This window comes from Bufo bufo, unplaced genomic scaffold (assembly GCF_905171765.1).
Source record: "Bufo bufo unplaced genomic scaffold, aBufBuf1.1, whole genome shotgun sequence".
Lineage (NCBI taxonomy): Eukaryota > Metazoa > Chordata > Amphibia > Anura > Bufonidae > Bufo > Bufo bufo.
This window is the reverse complement of record NW_024401240.1, coordinates 39,567-61,269: the sequence shown is the minus strand read 5'-3', so window position 1 is coordinate 61,269 and position 21,703 is coordinate 39,567. Positions and strand designations below refer to the sequence as shown.

The following is a 21,703-nucleotide window of genomic DNA, read 5'->3' as shown; positions in this document are numbered from 1 at the left end:
ATGTGGAGAGTGTGTGTGTATGAGTGCGCCCATGTATGTGGAGAGTGTGTGTGTGTATGAGTGCAACCATGTATGTGGAGAGTGTGAGTGCGCACATGTATGTGGAGAGTGTGTGTATGAGTGAATCTATGTATATGGTGAGCGCATGTATGAGTGCGTCCAGTGTATATGAGTGCATCTATGTATATGGTGAGCACATGTATGAGTGCGTCCATGTATGTGGAGAGTGCGTGTATGTGTGCATCTATGTATATGGTGAGCACATGTATGAGTGCATCTATGTATATGTTGAGTGTGTGTGTATGAGGGCGTCCATGTATATGGTGAGCGCATGTATGAGTGCATCTATGTATATGGTGAGCACATGTATGAGTGTGTCCAGTGTATATGAGTGCATCTATGTATATGGTGAGCACATGTATGAGTGTGTCCAGTGTATATGAGTGCATCTATGTATATGGTGAGCACATGTATGAGTGTGTCCATGTATGTGGAGAGTGCGTGTATGAGTGCGTCCATGTATATGTTCATTGTGTGTATGAGTGCATCCATGTATGTGGAGAGTGCATCTATGTATGTGAAGAGTGTGTCCATATATGTGGAGAGTGCGTCCATATATGTGGAGAATGCGTGTATGACTGAGTCCATGTATGTGGAGAGTGTGTGTATGACTGCGTCCATGTATGTGGAGAGTGCGTCCATGTATGTGGAGAGTGTGTGTATGACTGCGTCCATGTATGTGGAAAGTGTGTGTATGACTGCCTTCATGTATGTGGAGAGTGCATCCATGTATGTGGAGAGTGAGTGTATGACTGCATCCATGTATGTAGAGAGTGTATCCATGTATGTGGAGATTGCGTGTATGACTGCATCCATGTATGTGGAGAGTGCGTGTATGACTGCGTCCATGTATGTGGAGAGTGCGTGTATGACTGTATCTATGTATATGGTGAGCACATATATATGAGCATCTATGTATGTGTTGAGTGTGTGTGTATGAGTGTGTCCAGTGTATATGACTGCATCTATGAATATTGTGAGCACATGTATGAGTGTGTCCAGTGTATATGAGTGCATCTTTGTATATGGTGAGCACATGTATGAGTGTGTCCATGTATGTGGAGAGTGCGTGTATGAGTGCGTCCATGTATGTGGAGAGTGCGTCCATATATGTGGAGAGTGCGTCCATATATGTGGAGTATGCGTGTATCACTGCGTCCATGTATTTGGAGAGAGTGTGTATGACTGCGTCCAAGTATGTGGAGAGTGCATCTATGTATGTGGAGAGTGAATGTATGACTGCATCCATGTATGAGGAGAGTGTGTCCATGTATGTGAAGAGTGAGTGTATGACTGCATCCATGTATATGGAGAGTGCGTGTATGACTGCGTCCATGTATGTGGAGAGTGCGTGTATGAGTACGTCCATGTATGTGGAGAGTGTGTCCATGTATGTGAAGAGTGAGTGTATGACTGCGTCCATGTATATGGAGAGTGCGTGTATGACTGCGTCCATGTATGTGGAGAGTGAGTGTATGACTGCGTCCATGTATGTGGAGAGTGCGTGTATGACTGCATCCATGTAAGTGGAGAGTGCGTGTATGACTGCGTTCATGTATGTGGAGAGTGCGTGTATGACTGCGTCCATGTATGTGGAGAGTGCGTGTATGACTGCATCCATGTATGTGGAGAGTGCGTGTATGACTGCGTCCATGTATGTGGAGAGTGCGTCCATGTATGTGGAGAGTGTGTGTATGACTGCATCCATGTACGTGGAGAGTGCGTCCATGTATGTGGAGAGTGCGTGTATGACTGCGTCAATGTACGTGGAGAGTGCGTGTATGACTGCGTCCATGTACGTGGAGAGTGCGTGTATGACTGCGTCCATGTACGTGGAGAGTGCGTGTATGACTGCGTCCATGTATGTGGAGAGAGCGTCTGAGTATGTGGAGAGTGCTTATATGACTGCATCCATGTACGTGGAGAGTGCGTCCATATATGTGGAGAGTGCGTGTATGACTGCGTCAATGTACGTGGAGAGTGCGTGTATGACTGTGTCCATGTACGTGGAGAGTGCGTGTATGACTGCATCCATGTATGCGGAGAGTGTGTCCATGTATGTGGAGAGTGAGTGTATGACTGCATCCATGTATGTGGAGAGTATGTCCATGAATGTGAAGAGTGAGTGTATGACCGCATCCATGTATGAGGAGAGTATGTACATGAATGTTAAGAGTGCATGTATGACTGCGTTCATGTATGTGGAGAGTGCGTGTATGACTGCGTCAATGTACGTGGAGAGAGCGTGTATGACTGCGTCCATGTACATGGAGAGTGCGTGTATGACTGCGTGCATGTACGTGGAGAGTGCTTGTATGACTGCGTCCATGTATGTGGAGAGTGCATCTATGTATGTGGAGAGTGCTTGTATAACTGCATCCATGTACGTGGAGAGTGCGTCCATGTATGTGGAGAGTGCGTGTATGACTGCGTCAATGTACGTGGAGAGTGCGTGTATGACTGCGTCCATGTACGGGGAGAGTGCTTGTATAACTGCATCCATGTACGTGGAGAGTGCGTCCATGTATGTGGAGAGTGAGTGTATGACTGCATCCATGTATGTGGAGAGTGCGTGTATGAGTACGTCCATGTATGTGGAGAGTGAGTCCATGTATGTGGAGAGTGTGTGTATAACTGCATCCATGTATGTGGAGAGTGTGTGTATAAGTTCGTCCATGTATGTGGAGAGTGCGTCCATGTATGTAGAGAGTGTGTGTATGACTGCGTCCATGTATGTGGAGAGTGCGTGTATGACTGTGTCCATGTATATGGAGAGTGCGTGTATGACTGCGTCCATGTATATGGAGAGTGCGTGTATGACTGCGTCCATGTATGTGGAGAGAGCATGTATGACTGCGTCCATGTATGTGTAGAGTGCGTGTATGACTGCGTCCATGTATGTGCAGAGTGGGTGTATGACTGCGTCCATGTATATGGAGAGAGCGTGTATGACTGCGTCCATGTACGTGGAGAGAGCGTGTATGACTGCGTCCATGTACGTGGAGAGTGCGTGTATGACTGCGTCCATGTACGTAAAGAGTGCGTGTATGACTGCGTCCATGTACGAGGAGAGTGCATGTATGACTGCGTCCATGTACGTGGAGAGTGCGTCTATGACTGCGTCTATGTACGTGGAGAGTGCGTGTATGACTGCGTCCATGTACGTGGAGAGTGCGTGTATGACTGCGTCCATGTATGTGGAGAGTGCGTGTATGACTGCGTCCATGTACGTGGAGAGTGCGTGTATGACTGCGTCCATGTATGTGGAGAGTGCGTCCATGTATGTGGAAAGTGCGTCCATGTATGTGGAGAGTGCGTATATGACTGCGTCCATGTATGTGGAGAGTGCGTGTATGACTGCGTCCATGTATGTGTCGAGTGCGTCCATGTATGTGGAGAGTGCGTCCATGTATGTGGGGAGTGAGTGTATTACTGCGTCCATGTGTGTGGAGAATGCGTCCATGTATGTGGAGAGTACGTCTATGACTGCGTCCATGTATGTGGAGAGTGCGTGTATGACTGCGTCCATGTATGTGTAGAGTGCGTGTATGACTGCGTCCATGTGCGAGTATGACTGCGTCTATGTACGTGGAGAGTGCGTGTATGACTGCGTCTATGTACATGGAGAGTGCGTGTATGACTGCGTCCATGTACGTGGAGCGTGCGTATATGACTGCGTCCATGTACGTGGAGAGTGCGTGCATGACTGCGTCCATGTATGTGGAGAGTGCGTGTATGACTGCGTCTATCTACGTGGAGAGTACGTGCATGACTGCATCCATGTATGTGTAGAGTGCGTGTATGACTGCGTCCATGTACGTGGAGCGTGCGTATATGACTGCGTCCATGTACGTGGAGAGTGCGTGTATGACTGCGTCCATGTATGTGAAGAGTGCGTATATGACTGCGTCTATGTACGTGGAGAGTGCGTGTATGACTGCGTCCATGTATGTGGAGAGTGCGTGTATGATTGCGTTCATGTACGTGGAGAATGAGTGTATGTCTGTGTCCATGTACGTGGAGAGTGCGTGTATGACTGCGTCCATGTATGTGGAGAGTGCGTGTATGACTGCGTCCATGTACGTGGACAATGCGTGTATGACTGCGTCTATGTACGTGGAGAGTGCGTGCATGACTGCGTCCATGTATGTGGAGAGTGCGTGTATGACTGCGTCCATGTACGTGGAGAGTACGTGTATGACTGCGTCCATGTATATGGAGAGTGCGTGTATGACTGCGTCGATGTATGTGGAGAGTGCGTGTATGACTGCGTCGATGTATGTGGAGAGAGCATGTATGACTGCGTTCATTTATGTGTAGAGTGCGTGTATGACTGCGTCCATGTATGTGCAGAGTGGGTGTATGACTGCGTCCATGTATATGGAGAGAGCGTGTATGACTGCGTCCATGTACGTGGAGAGTGCGTGTATGACTGCGTCCATGTACGTGGAGAGTGCGTGTATGACTGCGTCCATGTATGTGGAGAGTGCGTGTATGACTGCGTCCATGTACGTGGAGAGTGCGTGTATGACTGCGTCCATGTATGTGGAGAGTGCGTCCATGTATGTGGAGAGTGCGTCCATGTATGTGGAGAGTGCGTATATGACTGCGTCCATGTATGTGGAGAGTGCGTGTATGACTGCGTCCATGTATGTGTCGAGTGCGTCCATGTATGTGGAGAGTGCGTCCATGTATGTGGGGAGTGCGTGTATTACTGCGTCCATGTGTGTGGAGAATGCGTCCATGTATGTGGAGAGTACGTGTATGACTGCGTCCATGTATGTGGAGAGTGCGTGTATGACTGCGTCCATGTATGTGTAGAGTGCGTGTATGACTGCGTCCATGTGCGTGTATGACTGCGTCTATGTACGTGGAGAGTGCGTGTATGACTGCGTCTATGTACATGGAGAGTGCGTGTATGACTGCGTCCATGTACGTGGAGCGTGCGTATATGACTGCGTCCATGTACGTGGAGAGTGCGTGCATGACTGCGTCCATGTATGTGGAGAGTGCGTGTATGACTGCGTCTATGTACGTGAAAAGTACGTGCATGACTGCATCCATGTATGTGGAGAGTGCGTGTATGACTGCGTCCATGTACGTGGAGCGTGCGTATATGACTGCGTCCATGTACGTGGAGAGTGCGTGCATGACTGCGTCCATGTATGTGGAGAGTGCGTGTATGACTGCGTCTATGTACGTGGAGAGTACGTGCATGACTGCATCCATGTATGTGGAGAGTGCGTGTATGACTGCGTCCATGTACGTGGAGCGTGCGTATATGACTGCGTCCATGTACGTGGAGAGTGCGTGTATGACTGCGTCCATGTATGTGAAGAGTGCGTATATGACTGCGTCTATGTACGTAGAGAGTGCGTGCATGACTGCGTCCATGTATGTGGAGAGTGCGTGTATGACTGCGTCCATGTACGTGGAGAGTGCGTGTATGACTGCGTCCATGTATGTAGAGAGTGCGTGTATGACTGCGTCCATGTACGTGGAGAATGCGTGTATGACTGCGTCCATGTACGTGGAGAGTGCGTGTATGACTGCGTCCATGTATGTGGAGAGTGCGTGTATGATTGCGTTCATGTACGTGGAGAATGAGTGTATGTCTGTGTCCATGTACGTGGAGAGTGCGTGTATGACTGCGTCCATGTATGTGGAGAGTGCGTGTATGACTGCGTCCATGTACGTAAAGAGTGCGTGTATGACTGCGTCCATCTATGTGGAGAGTGCGTGTATGACTGCATCCATGTATGTGGAGAGTGCGTGTATGACTGCATCCATGTATGTGGAGAGTGCGTGTATGACTGCGTCCATTTACGTGGAGAGTGCGTGTATGACTGCGTCCATGTATGTGGAGAGTGCGTGTATGACTGCGTCCATGTATGTGGAGAGTGCGTGTATGACAGAGTCCATGTACGTGGAGAGTGCGTGAATGACTGCGTCCATGTACGTGGAGAGTGCGTGAATGACTGCGTCCATGTACGTGGAGAGTGCGTGCATGACTGCGTCCATGTATGTGGAGAGTGCGTGTATGACTGCGTCCATGTACGTGGAGAGTACGTGTATGACTGCGTCCATGTATATGGAGAGTGCGTGTATGACTGCGTCGATGTATGTGGAGAGTGCGTGTATGACTGCGTCGATGTATGTGGAGAGAGCATGTATGACTGCGTTCATTTATGTGTAGAGTGCGTGTATGACTGCGTCCATGTATGTGCAGAGTGGGTGTATGACTGCGTCCATGTATATGGAGAGAGCGTGTATGACTGCGTCCATGTACGTGGAGAGTGCGTGTATGACTGCGTCCATGTACGTGGAGAGTGCGTGTATGACTGCGTCCATGTATGTGGAGAGTGCGTGTATGACTGCGTCCATGTACGTGGAGAGTGCGTGTATGACTGCGTCCATGTATGTGGAGAGTGCGTCCATGTATGTGGAGAGTGCGTCCATGTATGTGGAGAGTGCGTATATGACTGCGTCCATGTATGTGGAGAGTGCGTGTATGACTGCGTCCATGTATGTGTCGAGTGCGTCCATGTATGTGGAGAGTGCGTCCATGTATGTGGGGAGTGCGTGTATTACTGCGTCCATGTGTGTGGAGAATGCGTCCATGTATGTGGAGAGTACGTGTATGACTGCGTCCATGTATGTGGAGAGTGCGTGTATGACTGCGTCCATGTATGTGTAGAGTGCGTGTATGACTGCGTCCATGTGCGTGTATGACTGCGTCTATGTACGTGGAGAGTGCGTGTATGACTGCGTCTATGTACATGGAGAGTGCGTGTATGACTGCGTCCATGTATGTGGAGAGTGCGTGTATGACTGCGTCTATGTACGTGAAAAGTACGTGCATGACTGCATCCATGTATGTGGAGAGTGCGTGTATGACTGCGTCCATGTACGTGGAGCGTGCGTATATGACTGCGTCCATGTACGTGGAGAGTGCGTGCATGACTGCGTCCATGTATGTGGAGAGTGCGTGTATGACTGCGTCCATGTACGTGGAGAATGCGTGTATGACTGCGTCCATGTACGTGGAGAGTGCGTGCATGACTGCGTCCATGTATGTGGAGAGTGCGTGTATGACTGCGTCTATGTACGTGGAGAGTACGTGCATGACTGCATCCATGTATGTGGAGAGTGCGTGTATGACTGCGTCCATGTACGTGGAGCGTGCGTATATGACTGCGTCCATGTACGTGGAGAGTGCGTGTATGACTGCGTCCATGTATGTGAAGAGTGCGTATATGACTGCGTCTATGTACGTAGAGAGTGCGTGCATGACTGCGTCCATGTATGTGGAGAGTGCGTGTATGACTGCGTCCATGTACGTGGAGAGTGCGTGTATGACTGCGTCCATGTATGTAGAGAGTGCGTGTATGACTGCGTCCATGTACGTGGAGAATGCGTGTATGACTGCGTCCATGTACGTGGAGAGTGCCTGTATGACTGCGTCCATGTATGGGGAGAGTGCGTGTATGACTGCGTCCATGTACGTGGAGAATGCGTGTATGACTGTGTCCATGTACGAGGAGAGTGCGTGCATGACTGCGTTCATGTATGTGGAGAGTGCGTGTATGACTGCGTCCATGTACGTGGAGCATGCGTGTATGACTGCGTCCATGTACGTGGAGAGTGCGTGGATGACTGCGTCCATGTATGTGGAGAGTGCGTGTATGACTGCGTCTATGTACGTAGAGAGAGCGTGTATGACTGCGTCCATGTACGTGGAGAGTGCGTGTATGACTGCGTCCATGTATGTGGAGAGTGCGTGTATGACTGCGTCCATGTACGTGGAGAGTGCGTGTATGACTGCGTCCATGTACGTGGAGAGTGCGTGTATGACTGCGTCCATGTACGTGGAGAGTGCGTGTATGACTGCGTCCATGTACGTGGAGAGTGCGTGTATGACTGCGTCCATGTACGTGGAGAGTACGTGTATGACTGCGTCCATGTACGTGGAGAGTGCGTGTATGACTGCGTCCATGTACGTGGAGAGTGCGTGTATGACTGCGTCCATGTATGTGGAGAGTGCGTGTATGACTGCGTCCATGTATGTGGAGAGTGCGTGTATGACTGCGTCAATGTACGTGGAGAGTGCGTGTATGACTGCGTCCATGTACGTCGAGAGTGCGTGTATGACTGCGTCCATGTACGTGGAGAGTGAGTGTATGACTGTGTCCATGTACGTGGAGAGTGCGTGTATGACTGCGTCCATGTACGTGGAGAGTGCGTGTATGACTGCGTCTATGTACGTGGAGAGTGCGTGTATGACTGCGTCCATGTACGTGGAGAGTGCGTGTATGACTGCTGAGGCTAAAATACTTGTGGATATGTAGAGGTAAATCAGACGGGTCTATTACAATTGCAGCGCAGGTTTTAAAGGGTTTGAGTTGAATATAAACTCCGTCAGCAACTGGAAATGTTAAAAAAAACAATAAAGTTGAGCTAAAAATGAGAGGCAAATAAATAAATACAGTAAATAAAAAGTCACAAAATAGCCATATGAGAGGGGTTTGCACAGGAGGAGGGGGTTTGTGAATAAGTGTGTGTGGGGGGGCCCCGTACAATAATTTGCTGTGGGGCCCAGTCAGTCTAGCTGCGCCTCTGATTGGGTCCCACCTCTGAGACCCGCTCCTATCTAGAGAACAGGGCTCACAAAGTGAAGCAGAGCCTGACACACATGTGCTCTCCATTCATCACTATGGGAGCTCCACAAATAGCCAAGTCCCTCATCTAGATGGCACTGCCGGAAGAAGGTCACCCGTGCATGCGAGGCTGCTTTCTGTCACTTTGGGGGTAATGCTACAGAAAGTTTCTGTGTAGCCCCAGCCTGACAACTGCTGTTACTATTCCCCCGTCCCTATGAACAGACTATGTAAGAACTATATAGGTTGTCAATTTGTTTATAAACTTCCAGGAGGAATAACAGAGGAATGGCACAATGCAGAGATTTATCATATAAATATGGCACATGTGCCTCCTAATATTTTTATAAAGCAAATTATTGCTCCAACTTTGTGGCACATTTTATTTCATAAGAGTTTTCAACGTGTTCCTTACACCTCAAAGTAAAATGGAAACTTGAATCCATTATATTTCAGATAAGAAATGTATTTTCAATAGATATGTTCAAAAAGAGCCTGGCACAAATGGCTGAACGCTATTGGCCAGTTACTGGGCACATCACAATCCATGTAACCAGGGCAACTGTGGTGCCCGTGTCTGAATGGTAGGTGGCAGTTAGAAGTGGCAGTTAGAGTTGACTGGCGACGGAGGACATATCTGCTTACCCCAGGGAAAGCGCTGCGATGGATACAGAGAAGATTGCTGTGAGGAAGAGAGGACAGAAGAAGAGGAGACACATTTCTGACTCATCGGCTGATGAGCAGAAGAAGATGGAGGAAGAAGAGGAGATGATCATCAGGAGGAAAGGAGGGAAGAAGAAACGTACCATCCTGACCTCAGCTGATGAAGACAAGGAGACACCCAAGAGGAGCAAGAAGAGGAAGAAGAGGATCGCATCCAGCTCCTCTGAGAAGATGTCTCCTAATCAACCGATCATTCCAGTGGATGAAGATGTGACTCAACAGCCAAAAGGCGGCAAGAAGAGAAAACTCATCCTCATCTCTTCAAAAGATGGAAAGAAGTCACGGATCAAGAGAGAAGATGATGTCCTGAAGAAAGAAGACCGGCAGGAGGACCAGGGAGTCTCAGGTAGATGCACACATACAGTAATACAGAAGCTACACATCCTGGACACATTGTAGAACTTTCCATTAATCTGTTCTGTAGAGCTGAGACCTGAGACAAGCAGAAGGAAGGGGATTCCACATTTATATCTGGGGTGGGGGAGGAGTGCTAGCGGGGATGTACCCTGGGAGCGCCAACAAGCCATTCTGCCTGGTCAGGGTATTTAGATACTGGGCTAGGGCAGTGCAGTGGGAATTAGGCCCTACACAGTTCTGTTTTAAGCATTTGATGTTATTATAGGAATTATTTCTAATCCCCCCATAGTGTCCTGTATGAGTTTTCAGCAAAGCCTGTGCATGGAGAGTATATAGGCTGTCATAAACAGCAGCCTATATTGTGTATAGTACAACATTGTAACAACCCTGCATACACGGGAGTGATTCTGATACATGGACACTGTGCCCCTATTGTAAGTGATGAGAAGTCATCAGGAGTTCCAGGTCCCTATAAATGTACAAGGCCCCGTGCAGAGCTCATGTCTACAGATCACTGACCTCCAAGGTGACTTCTCATATTCTGAATAATGTATTACACCCTTCAGCTGCTGCAGAACCTCTTTCTGTAGAGTTAGGTCACTGTCAGGTATATTTGGTTTGTATATGTCAAACCCAGAAATACATAAGAAATACAGAGGTTTCCATCATCCTTTCCCTCTGTGTAGGTTCCACTCTGGGTTTTGGCTTCCAAATACTGATCCCAAATATTGACCTGAATAGATAAGTGGGGCAGTGCCCCCAGTAATGAGATGAAAGAGGTTGTGCAGCAGCTTTGACACAAAACTGTATTAATTTAGATGATGTGGGGCCTGTAGTTATTATGGGGGGTGTATTTATTCCAGGGGTTGTATTCAGGGGTCTGCTCTGTAAGTTTGTAAGCTTTTTGTTTTTATGGCGCTCAGTGATGTTTATCCCGCGGATCCGCACAGTCATGGCGCTAATAAATATACATTGTTTTCCTTATGTTTTATTACATGTACAAAATAAAAAAACTTCTCGCATTGTGTGTGTTTGTAAAGCATTTATCATGTGGTATATTTTATTAGGTTGGAAGTTTACAGACACAGTGACACCAATTATATCATTATTACTGTATACCATAAAAAGGAAAGAGGCTTTTTTAGCTTCTTTAAATATATATTTATAAATGTGATTATTTTTATTGCACATTTGGCACCCCCTGTGGAGCCTGCTCCATACAGTGTATAGGTATATGATATGTCAGGAAGGGGAAATGGGTTGGTTCACCATTATATGTCATATTCATTTATCGATTATAAAAATAGAGCACATTTACCATTCAGATTCTGTAAAAATGTATCTATTTTAGAGTTATGACATTTACTTACATAGTATAGCGCCACCTGGTGTTCACAGTGTATAGCAATGTGCAGGTCCATCTACTGAGCTCAGTGAGGCGATTAGACATGCTCACTCCTCCAGAGCCAGGGCTCTGCGTAGTGATCCTGTGTTCCCAGCAGAAGAACCAATAGAAATAGCTTTCTGCATGGAAGACGCCTTTCTTATTTAGCTCCTCTGCAGGGAGCACAGGGAAGAAAGCTATTTCTTCTAGCTGCCCTGCGGTGAACAGAGAGGACCACTGTGAAGAGACCTGGCTATGAGGACAGTGACTGACCTGTGACCAGCAGCACTTAGCTCAGTAGATGCAGATTGCTATACGCTTTAAACAGCAGGTGGCGCCATACTGTATATGTATATATGATAATTCTCCATGGGAGTAAAAGCAGGTAAATGGCACATAGGCTTCAGTTTTTATCATCCATCCCCTTAATGCATAATCACCTATATGTATGTCATATGTGATAAAGCGTTATATGGATCAAGCTCACCCGTTGAGGTCACTCTCTATATATGGTGGATGCTGACTGTATAACACAGTAGACACCTGCCAGCAGTGCACGGGATGATGATGATACCGGTCTTTTAACCCCTCAGATGCTGCTGTCAATAGCGACTGCAGCATCTATGGAGTTTGACAGAGGGAGGGGGGGTTACCTAAGTCCTCCAATTGGAACCCCTGTGGAAAAATCGCAGGGCTTATTAAAAAGTCCCAGTTCTGTCATGGGTTGTTGCCCAAAAATACAGAAAAATCATGGTACAAAAAAAAAAAAAACTACACCACAAAAATATGCCCTTACATGGCTCTAATAATAAAGACAAATGTGGGTGTCAGAAAATGGCGATGCAAAGAATATTAGTATTTTTTTAAAGGATATATATACCGTATTTTTCGCCCCATAAGACGCACTCCCCCCCCCCCAAAAGTGGGGGGAAAGTGCCCCTGCGTCTTATGGGGCGAATGCTGGCAGACTGCGATGTATTAGTGAGGATGGAGGAGGGAGGAGGGACTGTAGTAGGCGGGGAGAGAAGCGGGCAGTGCAGGCACTGTACTCAGTCCCCGCCGCTCAGTATGTACTGTATTATACGTAGTGTTAATCATAATATCTAAACTGAATAATGATGTGCTCCCCCTGTGCTTACCGGTACATGTCACACTCTGTCTCCTGTAGTAAGCGCTAGCAGGCAGGCCGGGCGGCCGTGACTCACGGAGGTCACGTGCCTGCTCCGCCCACTTTATGAATGAAGTAGGCGGAGCAGGCACGTGACCTCAGTGAGTTACGGCCGCCCGGCCTGCCTGCTAGCTGCTAGTGCTTACTACAGGAGCGTGTCATGTACCGGTAAGCACAGGGGGAGCAGGGGGAGCGCATCATTATTCAGTTTAGATATTATGATTAACACTACGTATAATACAGTACATACTGAGCGGCGGGGACAGAGTACTTCTCTCCCCGCCTACTACAGTCCCTCCCTAGGAATCTGTGGATGGGATAATAATGGGGGAAGGGGGGTCTGTGGATGGCATTATGATGGTGGGGGGGATCTGTGGATTGCATTATGATGGTGGGGGGTATGTGGATGGCATTATGATGGGGGGATCTGTGGATGGGAGTGTTATGGGGGGATCTGTGGGTGACACATATAGCAGTGTCATCCACAGATTAACCACCCTACAACAGTGCCATCCACAAATCCCCCCCATCATAATGCCATCCACAGATCCCCCCCAACAATCATAATGCCATCCACAGATCCCCCCACCATCATAATGCCATCCACTAATCCCCCACCCCATAACAGTGCATCATCCATAGATCCCCCATAATAGTGTCATGCACAGACTGCCGTTAGTTCAAACCCACCAAAAGCACACCTTTTGGTTAGAATTTTTTTTTTCTTATTTTCCTCCTCAAAAACCTAGGTGCGTCTTATGGGCCGGTGCGTCTTATAGGACGAAAAATACGGTATATATATATATATATATATATATGTATAGTGACACAGTGAGAGGTTTGGTCTGGTAAAACAGGTATTTGCCAGGTGAGGGCAAATACCGGACCGGATTTTAAATGCCAGTCCAGGTTTTGGCAGCACCTGGCTGTCCTTAAATAGGCAGCTGGGCTTAGAAGCCATGTCTCTGTGTTGGGATCTGGGAGCCTTGTGTCTGGATGAAGGCTTGCTACCTGTTTGGTGTGAAAACAGGTTGGTGCTGCTATCAACAAGGACTCTTTGAGACAGAATTGCCGCATTGTTTGAATTACCACCAACACCGCAAGGTGACTTTTTGTTTGAATATGACTGCTTGTTTGAGCACTTGCCTAAAGTGTGAATAAAACACTGAACTGTTTGATCCAATAAACTTTTTGTTGCCTCTATACTGCGTCCGCTAATCCTGTCTACCAGAGGAAGTACCCACAATATATATAGGGGTTAAGGCACTTGGTCTGGGGTCTGTATGTATTAAGGGGTCTGATTTCAGTATATATTTTAGAGTCTGGTCTAGGTCTGTATTTATCTACGGTGCTGGATTCTGTTAAATGGGTATTCCCATCTGAGACAACGGGGTCATATCTGTAGGATCTGCCCCCATTGTCTCATAGGGGCAGGTTCCACCTATGGGACCCCCACATATTTCATAAACGTAGCCAACAAAGTCCCAGAGGGCGCACCGCACAAGTACGGCTGCCCTCCATTCATTTCTATGGGAGGCAGAAAATAGCCAAGCCCCATTGAAATAGCTCGGCCTCATAGAAATGAATGGGAGCGGTGGCTGCGCAAACGGGTGCGCTCCCATTCACTACTATTGGGACAGCGCTTGGTGGTGGCTGGACCCAGTGGAAATCTGGAGTCCTCCAGCCACCACTTTCCCAGCTCATTCTCGATATAGGTGTGGGTCCCAAAGGTGTCTCATTGTCTCAGATGGGAATACCCCTTCAAATAGAACAGTATAGACCGATCACCATTCAGAGTCTATGGGACTGCTGGAGATAGCCAAGCTCTGTTCTTGGCTATACAAATTCGGGATTGTTGGCAGCTATCGTCTATCAGAATAACAGAAAGAACCAAGCCAATCAATATGGTATAAAAGCCTAAGATGGGAATATCCTTTCACATGTCTTTCTATTATTTTCCCCCTAGTCGAGGACAGCGGTGTTCGGCCAACCTGCTCTAGAAGCACAATCTCCGATACCATCAGGAAGAGATTAATTTTCCATCATGTGCTCGGGCAGGGAAGTTATGGTAAGGTCGTCTTGGCGGAGGATACTTCTAACCATCAGAAGTATGCTGTTAAGATCATCAGCAAGAGATCCATGCTTGCCAACTGCAATGAGGCGGATGTGTTGGTGGAGCACCGAGTCTTACAGCTGGCATCTGGGAGCCCCTTCCTTGTCCACGCGGACTTTGCATTCCAGACCAAGGTACACTTCTGACAACTTCACTTTTGTCAAATGTCTCCACTCGTAACCCAATCAGCAGAAAAGGGGGCAGCAGCACTTGGTGGAGAACTTAGGCCCCTTCACTGCAGCACCTCTCAGAGCGACCAGCCATTTGAAAGAAAGGGGTCGGGTAGGACTGCAGGGACCCCCAGTGATCAGAAGAATGGAGGTCCCTGAGTCCCCATATGAATGAAGCAGTAGTTTGCATACATGACCACTGCTCCATTTACTTACAGTCTGAAAATGGCAGCACTGATTGGATAGAGTGAGTCTGTGCAGGTACACCCCCCAACTGGTTACCACTCCTCTGTACCCTTACTGCAGACTGCTAGCAATTCAGGCATGTCAGGAGTGGTGAAAGATCCTCTTTAAAGGAGCAAATAAAGGTTATTTATTCTATGATGGCAGGTTATATCATTTTCTAATTTACTTTATTTGTGGACTATAAGACGCCCCCAGGTTTGAATTACAGAAAATTAGAAAATAACATTTTCCACTTATTTAACCTTCCCTGGTCGAGGTCACTTATTTTGTGGTCTAGCGTAGAGAGGGTTAATAGATTTAGTCAGTGTGTCATCTGCTGACCATAGAAAGCAATGGCGTATATGATCACCTTATTAAAGGGAACCTGTCACCGGGATTTTGTTTATAGAGCTGAGGACATGGGTTACTAGATGGCCGCTAGCACATCTGCAATACTCAGTCCCCATAGCTCTGTGTGCTTTTATTGTGTAAAAAAAACACGATTTGATACATAAGCAAATTAACCTGAGATGAGTCAGAACTTGAAAATATGACTTTTCTCTGGTCACACAAGTAAGATATGACTCTTTTATGTTAATTTGCATATGTATCAAATCGTTTTTTTTTACACAATAAAAGCACACAGAGCTATGGGGACTGGGTATTGCGGATGTGCTAGCGGCCATCTAGCAACCCATGTCCTCAGCTCTATACCCAAAATCCCGGTGACAGGTTCCCTTTAAATGTACCTACCCAAGTGTCTCCTGTCTTTGCTCTGCATTGTCCTGCCATGCTTCTTCTGCTGTATTATTTCATTTTTTAGGTATTTATTTTTACCTTTTAGGATTATGAATATTGTACAAATACAGTACACATGCCCAATCCTCGAGGAGCATATTACATACACAACTCAGCATATCCATAAACACTGTATTACTTCATTGTTTACCTCCAGTGGCTAAAAACCTATCCTCCCCATGTTATGGACACACAGACACTTGGCTCAATAAAGTGCAGTTATCAGATCTGTGTCAAGTGCTATGCACCATATCTCCATCACTGGACCAGGACAGATTTATAGCAGCTGGGAGGAAACTAATGACGGTTCCCATTCAGTAACTGCAAGCAGAGATCCTAATAACTGAGAATTTCATACAGAAAGATTGTAAAATTGTAGAATCTTTCACTATATACAAATATTAAACTTTACTTATTGACACTGGAATATCCCTTTAAAGATGACAGATGCCACTGCTAGATTCCATATAGTTCATGTGTAGATGTTCTGATGGTTTGGTAATGGTGTCTTCTATGTCACAGATGCTTGTTCTACTTGGTCTGGAATACATGAGCTGCGGGGACTTTGATCAGTTCCTAAACATGAAGGGGCGGCTTGACATCCCCAGTGCAAGGTATGGTTAAATAAGAACCTCAGCTAAACGGTTAGAAAATGACATGAAATATTAGATCCAGTGTCCGGCCTCATGCACATCACACTGATGAGATCTGTTCCCCCAAAAGAAGACTTGAAGACAGAGAGGAAACGTTCCTCCAGAAATCACATCTTTGTGATCTTTTTTTCTGATATCTCCCCAGTCCGATGTGTAGGAGCCTTAATCATATTCCTAGGTATTAAAGGGGCCCTCCGGGAATAGTTATTAATGGCCATAAGCGACACATTCTAGAACATGACTAGGACTGGTTGCTCTTTAAAACCCTGGAATAGAAGTCCATGTGATTTTAAGCCACCATGCAGCCCTTTCCATAAGACACTGCCCCAGGGGCGTAGCTAAAAGCTCATGGGTCCTGGTGCAAGAGTTCAGCTTGGGCCCCCGTCCCTCAGTGCTTGTTGGCAAGGGGCAGGGGAGCACAAATCCTTCCTGCTGCCTGAGGCAAACATTGAAAGGGCACCCCCTCATGCCAAATTCATAACCTAACCCCTTCCCTCCAGCCAGAGGTGTAAGTTGACCAGTATGCACTTTCTATAATGCCAGTGTCTTATGTGGCACAAGGGTCTTTGGGCCCCCTCAGACTCCTGGGCCCGGTAGCGACTGCTACCTCTGCACCCCCTATAGCTACGCCCCTGCACTGCCTCATTATTTGACAGTTATAAGAAACATTATTGTCTCTTATTCTGGTGACTGGTAAGAAAGTCTAAGAGTCTTCTGTGTTATCCTCGCATTATATTCATTCATTTACTTTTCTGACAGATTCTATGCCGCTGAGCTCGTGTGTGGCATCCAATATCTCCATTCTAAGGGCATCATCCACAGAGACCTCAAGCCCGAGAACATCCTGGTGGCTGAGACGGGCCATATTAAGATCACGGATTTCGGTCTCGCACTTGAGAACATGCTTGGAGACCGCACAGCCACCGAATATGCTGGAACAGAAGGCTATGTGGCTCCTGAGGTGAGAAAAAGGGGAGTTTACATCATTTTCACTGATCCATTTGTATTGAAGGGGTCCAGAATATTGATCATTCATCCTTAGGATAAGCATGAGCATCATATTGGTGGAAGTCTGACTTTTTCTGGACCCATGAAATGACCTCTTTAATTACCTTCATGCCATCTACTGATCTCAGGGATCAGCTGTTATTGCCAGGGGAAGCTCGGGGTGACCATTCATTTCCACTGCAGTGGGTGCTTGTGGAGAAACCTAATATTAGAATATGCTCATTCAAATGAATGAACCCCCATGTAACACTTGGTTACACCGAGTCTACAAAAGATGACTTTGTGGTTGCAGTTTATCTGCTGCTGGATGGAGGCAGAACATCTTGTCATCATTCCGCTAAACACCTTGAGTGACTCCATTCTATGATATGTTGGCAATGGCAGAAACCTTAGCACCTACAATGTGGGTAAGAGCTGTGTACTAATCTTCTCTCCTTCCTGGCAGATGCTGGCTAAGGAGGAGTATGGCGTTGGAGTGGACTGGTATTCATTTGGCGTCATCTTAAATGAAATGATTACCAGTAAGTGTAAGTACGATCCTACACAATTTGACATCACACACTCCAGCGCCGAAGACATCATTAAAGAGGTCAGTATGTTACTGCATAACACTACTGTATTTTATACAATGTTACATGACAACCTGTGATAGAAGACATCTCCCCCTACAATACCCCATAGAGCACCATGATCTCCTTCACTAATACTCACCACTGTAGTGTTTAGGAGAGGTCCCCGCTCAGAGGTGCTGCTCGCTGGGTAACAATACACAACCAGCACTTCTGTAGTATACAAGGTTACAATACTGGTCTCCACAACAGAGGATGCTAAGAAGTCACCTCTGGACCCACAACCTTACCAGATCCAGCACAGACTTAGTAATAGCACAATCTATGTTAAGAGTCCTGGCCCGGAGCCTGGTTAAATAGGAGCAGCATGAGCTGCCATTTTTACCAGCACTGAGGCAGACATTATAGTCGTTCTCCCATCGTAACATATGAGTTTTCCTTTAAAGTAAGAGTCTGGTAGTTAATGTACTGAGGACAAGTCTACATACTTAGTCCACCCCTCTGAGCTTATGTAACAAGCAGCCACAGATTTCTAAAATCTCCCATTGCTGACACTACAGCCTAAGTCCAGCATTCAGACAGAATAAACATTAGGGCAAATTTATCAAAACTTGCACAAGAGAAAAGTGGAGATTTCATTTCCCAGCTTTCCCCTGAAAATGTAAGATCTGGAATGTGATTGGTCATTGTGGTCAAAGGTCGTTATAGTCACTAAGTTATCATTACATTTCTCATTTTCAGCTCCTCCAGAGAGATCCTGCCAAGCGCTTAGGAGTCCATGGTAACATCAGAGGCCATCATTTCTTCCAGCATATTGACTGGGTCTCTGTGGAAGCCCTTGAGATGCCACCACCACACATCCCTGTAGTAAGTGCATAAACAGAAAGTCTACCGTGCTCTAGATACACGTCATACACTGTATATGCAGGGACGTAACTATAGGGGAAGCAGGGGAAGCGGCTGCTTTGGGGCCCTGACCCAGAAGGGGGCCCATCCAGGAAGAGGAGGACTAAAAGATTTTGTCAGGGCCCCCATAACAGTATTACACAATGAAATTATATACAGTGACAGTATATACAGTGTAGAAAACGGATGGAACAGCTGCCAGGCCTCATCTGAGAGAGCGATCTTTACTAGCCACAGGAATGGGGGCAGCATAAAAGGAAGGGGTTGCGAAAAAATTACTAGGGGAGGGGGGCTTCATTCAAAAATTTGCTGTGGGGCCCAGTCATTTCTAGCTACGCCACTGTGTATATGATTCTCAATGTCAGGGGCTTGATAGGGGGACATGTTGGCAGGTAAGAAGGAGGGGGCAGAGCCATCAAGCAGTAGCAATTGTCACAGGACATGGTGGTTTGGGGATTGGGCCACTAAACTCCAACTCCAGTAATGCATGTCAGCATACAGAGCTTTTATGTGTTTTCAGTAGTTTGCACCTTGAATGTATTTTGGAAGGTAAAGTCATAATTATATTTGTAACAAATAATTCTTGAATGGAGCTGGTTGGAGGCAGACCCCTGTAATGAGTGCAGGCCACTACCCTAATTTGGCATTTAATATGCTTTATACTCCTACAGAAAAATATATCTTATTATGGTGGGGGATGAGTACATAAGGTAATCATATTACATGTGGAAATACTACCAGCATAAGCTTCATATGAGGTCTGTCACCAATTGTGATGACCATATCCTCATTTATATCTATTTCTTTTTCTTGTAGCCATCTATACCTCAACGCTGTCCCAAACCATTCAACCTGGGCAAAATGGAGGCAGCCGCCAAGAAGCGACGATTGCCACTGAAACATCAGGCCATTTTCAGAGGGTTATCATTTGTCACCCAGTAAACCCTCCACCAGCTCTAATGTCACCAGAGCAAGATGTCCTCCTGAGCCCCTGGAGAAGATGAATGGATGGACAGAAGAACAGATCCAGGTATATAGATGGAAATAAGCAGTGTTCCTATACAGTTGTATAAATTACCTAATGATTCAAGATTTAAGCTGCTCCAAATGTGAAGCTCAAATTTTATGAGCATTAAACAGTTGTGTAAAATCCCTAATCTTCATATGTAGCACAAAATCTTTGTATATTATACCACATTATATGGTATCTGTATTGATTCTTCCTATCATATATACCACAGTATGAAGACAACAGGTAAGTATAGACTGGATCCTGGAAGCCCTCCCTGCGATTGGACTGAAGGAAAACATCTTGAAGACATCTTGACGACAGAGGACACTGATCCTGGAGCCGATCCCACTGGATGATGGATGTGTACGGGCATTTGATCCAGGGACTATTTTCCCACTGCTTTATTTGCAGTCTGGAAGGAGTGTTTTTCCCCTTAGATTACGACAGATTGGCAGATGTCATAAAGGGGTTTTTTCTCTCCTTCTTCTGGATCAACACAGTTGCCCTCCCCAATTCAGCCATTCACCTAATTCAAAGTACAATTTGGCCAACCCCTTGCGGACCGATTATTTAGTGATTGATTCTGGGACTAATCTGACTGCCATGCATGGAGTCGGGAAGGAATTTTTCCTCATTACAAGCTGATGGCTGAGGCTCAGTGAGGTTTTTTCGCCTTCCTCTGGATTAATAATATCTGATCCAGGGAAATCGTCTGACTGCCCTAAGCGGAGTCGGGAAGGAATTTTTCCCCCTACAGGGGGTTTTTTCGCCTTCCCCTGAATCAATAAAAGTCAATGGATGTAACTTATCCTCGACTTTGATTTGCAATTTACACCAAAACTTCAGTCCCATCATTAATAAGATTATAAATTAAATAAAATTCTCCATTCCCCCCTTATATCGTTGTGTGCCTGGTTTTATTTCCACTGACTTAGGCTACCTTCACATTAGCGTTTTTTGTGGATCCGTCATGGATCAGCAGAAACGCTTCCGTTACAATAACACAACCGCATGCATCCGTCATGATGGATCCGTCTTGATCACCAATGAAAGTCAATGGGGGACGGATCAGTTTTCTGTTGTGTCAGAGAAAACGGGTCCGTCCCCATTGACTTACATTGTGTGCCAGGACGGATCCGTCTTGCTCCGCACCACATGGCGGACAGAAAAATGCTGCAGGCAGCATTTTGGTGTCCGCCTCCAGAGCAGAATGGTGACTGAACGGAGGCAAACGGATGCATTCTGAGCGGATCCTTTTCCATTCAGATTGCATTAGGGCAAAACTGATCCATTTTGAACCGCTTGTGAGAGCCCTGAACGGATCTCACAAACGGAAAGCCAAAACGCCAGTGTGAAAGTAGCCTAACACGTGCTCAGGGCTGGATCACGCTGGTCTCATCATATGATCACATTTTAAGCTTCTGCTCTTTACTTTCTGTAAGGGTACTTTCACACTTGCGGCAGAGGATTCCGGCAGGCAGTTTCCGTCACCGGAACTGCCTGCCGGATCCAGCAATCCGGACACAAACGGATGGCATTTGTCAGATGGATCCGGATGTGGATTGAATTGCATTGAAATAATGCATCCGTCTCTCCAGTGTCATCTGGAAAAATGGATCCGGTATTTATTTATTGTTTGCATTTTTAAAGGTCTGCGCATGCGCAGACCGGAAAACCAGATCCGTTTTGCCGGAACTCTTAATGCCGGATCCGGCACTAATACATTTCAATGGAAATTAATGCCGGATCCGGCATTCCTGCAAGTGTTCAGGATTTTCAGCCGGAGAGAAAACTGCAGCATGCTGCGGTATTTTCTCCGGCCAAAAAACGTAAGAGGGACTGAACTGATGCATCCTGATGCATACTGATCGGAATGCTCTCCATTCAGAATGCATTAGGA

General features: G+C 46.6%; 1 long non-coding RNA gene across 1 annotated transcript; it reads left to right on the top strand.

The window, feature by feature from the left end:
- Positions 1-17,831: 17,831 nt before the first annotated feature.
- On the top strand, positions 17,832-20,691 carry LOC120985448. Its single transcript, XR_005775500.1, has 4 exons — positions 17,832-17,905; positions 18,627-18,752; positions 19,608-19,821; positions 20,033-20,691. It is a non-coding gene; the product is annotated as an uncharacterized LOC120985448 (long non-coding RNA).
- The last annotated feature ends 1,012 nt before the right edge of the window (positions 20,692-21,703 follow it).